The following is an 8,275-nucleotide window of genomic DNA, read 5'->3' as shown; positions in this document are numbered from 1 at the left end:
TTATTAACTAGGCATTGCAAAGGAAATGCTATCCTGACCTGAATAAAAAGATGCAAAAGATATACAAGTTCAAGTTCAAGTTCCACTTAGTTCCATAAATAACAATAACAAAAACAATATCCCAAAGGGCTCAATGTCCCGTTATTTGGGAAACAACATAGAATAAATAACTAATATTGAAACTTGGCATAAACAATACTGAACAGTTTTTAACTTATAAATCTATAAGGAAAAGAAGTCAACTCACCGACAGTCCACACGAAACAGCGACCCTCCTATCACCCGACAATAAAAAAATAAATCAAAAATGAAAAATTCTCTACATCATCGAGGATCCAACGCCAACAAAAAAACAATACAACAACTATAAACTAATTAATATTTAGCTTTAATAAGAAACTTTTCATCTGTATTTTAAAGGAGCCAAGTGTTTGTGACTGACGAATCTCAGCAGGAACCAAGTTCCAAGCACGTCCCACAGTCACGACCAGACCACAGTCAGAACGAACCGAGGGATTAGCCTGAATCATAACATCCTCCCTGTTTCGAACTGCGTAAAAATTTACGTCCCCAACTGACTTAAGTAGTCCAGAACAACAAACTGGGAGATCTCCGTGGAAGAATTGATATGACAACGAAGCTAGAGATATAACATAAATATCTCTAATCTTAAGGAGATTAACAGGAGAGTGTGTAGTCGACTGGAGAACTGTTACCGCTTTCTCATGAAGAATATGAACAGGAGCAAGTACAGAAGAAAATGTAGACATCCACACAGACGAACAGTAACATATATAAGGGAAAATGAGAGAGAAATATAAAAGACGGAGCATAGGAAAAGGAAATAAACGCTTTAGTTTACGGATGATTCCAAGTCCACGGGAAATTTTCACTCTTATTACTTGAACGTGCAACTTAAACGATAAATTTTCATCCAAAAGAACTCCCAGGAATCGCACATATCGATCTGGGGGGCGACTTACGGAGCCTCTTGGTGTAGGATGTTCAGTAATTCTGGGGCAGCTCACACCTGTACGGGACAAAATAAGAAGGTACGATTTTTTTACATTTAAAGCTAGTTGATTTATGTCAAACCAATTGAGTATCTTTTCAGTCATTGCTTGAAGCTTTAGAATAAGGGATGACTCATCCGGAGCTGCAGCACCTAGAGTAGTGTCATCTGCAAATGCTACCAGTGCTTCTCGACTATCAGATGTGGACGCCGACATAGTCTGAGAGTAACATTTGTGACAAAATCCACAGCAAACATTGGGAATTGGGGTGTTTAGAAGTCGGTAGAGGTCGTTCACATATATCAGGAATAGGGTTGGCCCCAGAATAGAACCTTGGGGTACTCCGTATTCAATTGGAATTTCCTTGTCTGTATCTTCCATGGCAATAGATCTGTCAGTAAGGTATGAAGAGAGCCAAGACAATGCTTCCCCACGCACACCATGATGAGAAAGTTTACCAATGAGAATCTTGTGTGTAAGGCTGTCAAAAGCTTTCTTTACATCGAGAAAAATGGCTGCAGGAATAAGCTTAGAGTCTAAAGATTGTCGTATAAACTGAAGAAGTTTATTACAAGCATGTTCTGTAGAGTACTTTGCGCGAAACCCAAACTGATGCTTATGGAAAAAAGATTTAGCTTCAAGAAACCTTACCAGACGTTTGAGCATTGGCCTTTCAAATATCTTAGAGAACACTGACAAAAGAGAGATCGGCCTATAAGTCCCAGGATCCTCACGGTCACCTCCTTTAAAGAGAGCTATCACACGCGACAATTTAAGACGTTGAGGAAATACTCCTAGTTGAAATGACCTATTAATCAAATGGCAAAGTGGGGTGATAATCGACGGAAGGATATGTTTAATTACTTTAGCAGAAATTTTGTCAAAACCTGTTGAAGAATTCTTTAATGACAAAACAATATTTGTAATTTCCTGCACTGTAACGTCCTCAAGAGCCATTGATTTCAAGCACGGGGGGCCTAGGAACTGCTTCCAAGTCTGAGACACCGAGCAGTGAGAAACGCTATTAGCAGTTGATTTCCCTATTTCCGCAAAGAATTTGTTCATATGATGTCGAACTTGGCCTTTTTCTGTGATAAGTTGATCGTCTACCATAAGAGACTTAGGGAGACCTTCTAGTTTTTTCGATGGCCGACTAAATTCCTTAATTACGTCCCACGTCTTCTTTATATTTCTACCGCAATCCTCAAATCTCTTAGTATAATACACTGTTTTTGTTCTCCGAATAATTGATTTCAGCATATTACGGTACAACTTAAATGCTTCTAATTTAGCATCACTTGGTCTGTTTTTGTACTCTTTCCAAAGGTTCTGCTTTCTATTTATTGACTTGAGGACTCCCGGTGTTAGCCAGGGAGCTATGGGTGTTGATCTTCTTGATCGAGGATTCCTTAAAGGAGCTTTTAGACAATAAGCCGCAAATTTTTCCTTAACAGTGTCATAAAACTGGCCAAATAGATCGTTATAATTGCCCAAATTAATATTTTCTGGTAATGAAAAGTCCCATGAAGATGAACTCAGATCTTCTTTCAGTTTATCCAGCTCCACTGGTGAGCAACATAATCTCGGTGTATCTTGGGGGACTAATCTTTGTGGATACTACAGAGGGAATCTCCCCCCTATATTCTCCCTTTATATTTTGAAAAATACCTTTTTAGGGGGTAATTTCATAAGTCTTTTTTATGCTTCAATTTAATAAAAAGCGAAAAAAAGACGAACTTTTGACCCCCCCCCCCAAAAAAAAAAAAAAACTAGATACTTAAAATTACACTTTGTCTTAGATAATTTCGGAGACCACACTGCCTGTCCATGATGATAAAATAAAAGTCCAAAATATAGATAAAATCTTTTAATAGACAGTGCATAATAAATTCCCCCTAAATGTTCGTGAATGAATCAGGCCGCTGACTTTGCCCAAGAAAACTGTCCCCTTTACCCACGCCACTGCCACTGGCTGTTAGTGAGTAAATAGACTAATGGAAGAAAATGCCACGGAAACTGCAAAATGTGTCAATTTATGTTTCTAAAAATGCCATATTCAGGCATCGATGATGACATAAATAGGGGAGGTGACTATCCCCCCCCCAATATTTTGCGTCTTATATATTGAAAAAAAACTTTTGAGGGGAAACGGGATAAAAAAATATTTTATCATAATTGAAGATGCTATGAATATATGAGCCTGTGACCCAAAGACTGGTTTTTCTTACCATGGCACTTCATGTGGAAGGAGTTATCGTAGAAACCTCGAAAGGAGCTTATTCAATTAGATATCCAAAGTTCTAATGCCCATTTTAAGGATCAAAAATGATTAGAGGGCAACACGCCCCCCCCCCTCGGTCCATCATTTTTCCACGCACCTCCACTCAAATTTTTGATACTGCCTTTTTGTTCGACGCAGTTGAAAAGCCCAGTAATTCAGTTTGTAAATCAAATGCCCCAATAAACCAAAACCATAACAAATTGGTCTCTCATAATAATGGTAACATGCATTGAAAACTAGGAAAGTTAACTGTTGATATGGAGTTTTAGAAAATACCCAAGGGTGCATTTTCTGGGGGGGGGCGCATAAAACCAAAGTAGTCATAGCCATAATAGAGTTGGAATCCTTTGTCCAAAAGACCAGTGTTCGGTTCCTGGTGTCACTGGTGATTTGGTTGTCGGACGGGGTCAGTAGTGTATCTCTTTAAACTCAGCCAGAGTCGATCAAGCTGTAAACAGGTACCTGGAGAAATCCGGGGAAAGTAACCCGGAAGGGCCCACCACAGAACAGGATGGCCCCCCCCCTAATTGCACTTAGTGGCTGAAGGACTATGAAATGGAGATCAACACCAACAATATGTACTTTAAAAGTTCAATACTTCATTACTTACTTACATAGAGCTTGTTTTAAACAACAAGTAGAACGGCAGGGAAATTTTTTAATAAGACAGTGGAATGCAACTTTAAATGAATATTAATTGGCAGTGTGGTCTTCGTCGCTATTTACATAGCTGATTTGAAAAAAACAAAAAATTTACGTGTTTCGAATTGCTCTAGAAATGGGAAATGACGTATTCCATTAACCAGATTTAGATATTTGTAAACAAAGTGAAAACAATAACTCTAGCACTTCCAATCACCTTGTTGTGGAAGAAGAATTTCCGCCTAAAAATAATCAAGTAGCCCATACTAATACTTAATTCTTATAAAAATGTTTCTGGGAATCAAGAGGAATCACTCAACAGTTTGGAAGCGCCCCATCCACGTCTCAAACATTGAAAATTTTATATATATACTGCATTTCATTGACCCAACCTTAATGCTGTATCCTCCCCCCAAGCACACACCTCAAAAGCAAACGTAGTACACGATAGAATATGCTCTTTTGTTATATAATTTTATAATTTTATGAAAATGAAAAATGATCAATATTACAAAAAAAAAGTTCAGGAAAAATTTCAATAGCATTCTTCTGAAATAAGAAGGGAAAGCTATTGATCTAGGACAGAAAAATAAAAATTCTGGGGAAAAAAATAGAGCTAAAAATATTCCCTATGATGCCATTTTTAATTTTGTATATCTACTCCTTCTGTAACCTATTCAAACGCATAATATAATGCATAAAGACAAGACTACATTTTAAGACATAATAAAGTTTTCCAAAATTTCGGTTTAATTCTGTTCTTTTTTTACTCTAGGTTTTGGGCGTAATAGATAATGAACATATAATAATACATAATAATTCAACTTGTTATAGATTAAACGGAAAGATCCCTTTACCGGGAATACTTTCATTCCCCTATTGTGCTGAGTCTGGTTTAATTTTACATGTAAAATTAGTTAGTCTTTTTATTTGGAGTCTTTTCTCTATATTTGTTAAAAAAAAATATTCTTTATAAAATACGTATTTATATATTTCCTCAAAACCCCATCAACAGTTGAGTTGATTCATGAGCTTCACTATTTTTGTCTATGACACAAAAGCCAGTGAGGGTCAAATTTCCCAAATAGTTAAAAAAGTTCTAGACTACATTGTACTATCAGTAGACGTTAAAGTTTTTACAAACACGTTCAGAGGAAAGAATCTACGGCGTATTTTGGGTATTAAAAACTCAGATCGTATTTCAAATTGTACGCTATATGAAATGTGTAGTTCAATCACAGTTTCTAAGCCTACAACGACAGATAAGTTGAGACGGCTAGGGTGAGTTCTATAGGTGAAGGATGACATATTGCCAAAGGTTGTCCTTCTCATCCAACCGTCTAGGGCTAAACGGAAAGCAGGACATCCTCGGTCGGTATTGGAGGATGTCGAAAAGAAACTCTTAAGGAAAATAGAAATTTCTTGGAAAGGTGTAAAGAGGGAAGCTTTGAATTGACTGAGATGGAGGAGCATGCATAACTATGTTGCCGTCAGGCACCTTGGTTTTGCGGTATGATGTTAATGCAGGAAATTCATGTTAACAAGATTTTTATGTTTCCTTCAAATTTCATCCTGTTTTTTATTAAATAAAAAATTAAAAGACATATCGGTATTACACAGGCTAAAATATAACAAGAATTTCACCTAGTTCTGCTTCTCTCATTGATAATAGTTTTACATCTTTACAAATTAAAGCAAATTTTGCTGTTTTAACTGATATATCGGATCATTTCCTGCTGGTTTCAGATTTAGCTTTTACTTGTGAAATGCCGCATATAAGTAAGGGACGTCAAGTACGGTTAATAAATAAAATAAAATTAAAAAACTTGAATGAAAGCCTTGGTCTATTGGATTGGCAGGATGTAATATCCACGGAGGATACAGATGTGGCAACTGATACTTTCCTAAGAAATTTCAATTGCTGTCTTGATTCTAGTTGCCCATTTGTTACGAAGAAAATGTGCAGAGAAAAATTTCCTATAAGGCCGTGGATAACGTCTGGAATTTTGATATCTGTTAATAAAAAAAACCAGTTATTTAAAAAGCAGTTAAAGAATCCAACTGATTATAATATTAAAAATTTTAAAATCTTCAAAAATAAATTAACCGCACTGATACGATTGTCGAAACATAGGTATTATAAAGAGTCTTTCGAAGAAGCTCAAAATTCTCCTTGCAAAACGTGGTCTTTAATTAATTCTATTATTAAAAAACAAAGGAATTCTAAGTTGCCTGAAGTTATTAGTTTAGAAGATGGATCGACGACTAACAAATTGGAGAAAGTGGCTAATGTTTTGAATACTTATTTCGCTAGTATAGGAGAGAAAATTGTTTCATCAGTAATGAACCAGTTTGATTCACGTAGTAATAAACATTTTCTTCATACCTTCCATCTCCTCAAAGTAATTCAATTTTTATTGCGCCTATTTCTCGGTCTGAAATAACAAAATAGTCTGTGATCTAAATCCAGGTAATTCAGCGGGAATTGACGGGTCTAGTTCTATAATTGTTAAAGAAATATTGTCTGCAGTAATTTTGCCATTACAGCATATAATTAATCTTTGATTTCAGACTGGAGTTTTCCCGTCTGCTTTTAAAGAAGCGAGGATAATTCCGCTTCGCAAAGGTGACTCTCCTGAAAACCCATCAAATTACCGCCCTATTTCTATTTTGTCAGCATTTTCTAAAATATTTGAGAAGTCAATTTATAAGATGATCTATGATTTTCTTAAATCGTTTAATTTTTTCACAAATTCCCAGTTTGGTTTTAGGTCTGGACACAATACTGAGCACGCTATCATTGCTCTCATACAATATATTCATGAATGCTTAGATAGAGGTGAAATGCCAGCAACAATATACTTGGATTTTAAAAAAGCATTTGATACAATATCCCATTGTTTTCTTTTTCGTAAATTGGATAATTGTGGTGTACGCGGACCGGCGTTGGATCTAGTAAAAATCTTATCTTGATAAGAGAAAGCAACGAATAGATGGAGGTAATTTTCTCTCTTCGCCTGTTCCTCAGTCTTCGATGGTTGGGGTGCCTCAGGGCTCTGTCCTAGGTCCTCTGCTTTTTCTAGTTTATATAAATGATTTTCACCGCGCTTTGGCAATCCCATGTCTCAGCACACATTTTACTGATGATACGGCAGTTTCAATTTCTGAGAGGAATGACGAGGAGTTGGAGGCAAAACTTGATACTGCATTTTCTTGTGTTCTTGAATGGTGTTCGGCAAATTTTATTGCTTTAAATTTATCAAAAACTAATTTCATAATTTACGGCAGGAAGTCAAATATATGCCCTCGTATTGCCCGAGTTACATCTTCAAAGTATCTATTATCAATATCTCGGGTAAATGTGATAAAGTACCTTGGACTTATGATTGATGAAAGCTTATCTTTTAAAACACACATTCAAAATATACGTTTAAAGATTTCAAGGTATGTTGGTTTAATGCGGAGGTTGAAGCATTATTTGCCCTACTCTGCTTTACGAAGCATTTATTTTGCTCTGATTCAATCTAATATTAATTATTGTTCTCTAGTATATTTATCTACATTTAAAAGCCATATTAAACCAATACAGATTTTACAAAATAAAGCAGTAAGAATCCTGAAACTTGTTATTTCATCACCTATTTCACTTCCAAATAAGTCTTCTACAGCATCCTTATATACTTATCTAGATATACTTCCAGTTTCTCAATAATTTACTTTTGGAGCAATTGTTTTCAAATTTAATTATGACATTAAGAAATTACCGCCATATTACCTCAATCAAAGTTTGTTCTCCCGATCACAAGATTTACATCGTTATAACACGCGACAAAAAAAAGAGTATCTACATTGACAAGTATAGTACTGAGGGATCTAAATTCGCCCCGTTTGTGTCAATAGCCCGGTGCTGGGATGCTCACAAGGATTTTATTGATAAATTTTCTTCTATCCATTTAATAAAAAGGAATCTTAAATTTCATTTAGTTCAGGATTATTTTTAATTAAGTGTGTTTTTAATATGATTAAGTTATTTGTTTGGATTTTTGTTCTATGTGAATGTGGGCCTCTCGGATATCTTTTAGTATGAATTTATATTTAATAATATTGATCTCTCTTTTTTTTTTATATATATATTTATATTTATATTTGGATCCTGGGCTAGCTGCTACTTTCATATTATTTTTGTATTATTGTATCTTTGCCGTCGTAATTATCTTTGTATTGTAGCGTAAAATTTTTTATTGTATCTTTGTCTAGGCCTAGTTTTTCGAGCTTGTCTCCCCATGGGCCTATGTCAATTATATACATGTATATGTTAATAATAAAATGATTGAACTTG

This window comes from Artemia sp. Qi Xiang Cuo, chromosome 12, assembly GCF_049724085.1.
Source record: "Artemia sp. Qi Xiang Cuo chromosome 12, ASM4972408v1, whole genome shotgun sequence".
In the NCBI taxonomy this organism is placed as follows: domain Eukaryota; kingdom Metazoa; phylum Arthropoda; class Branchiopoda; order Anostraca; family Artemiidae; genus Artemia; species Artemia sp. Qi Xiang Cuo.
The sequence above is the reverse complement of the archived record's forward strand: the minus strand, read 5'-3'. Positions refer to the sequence as shown.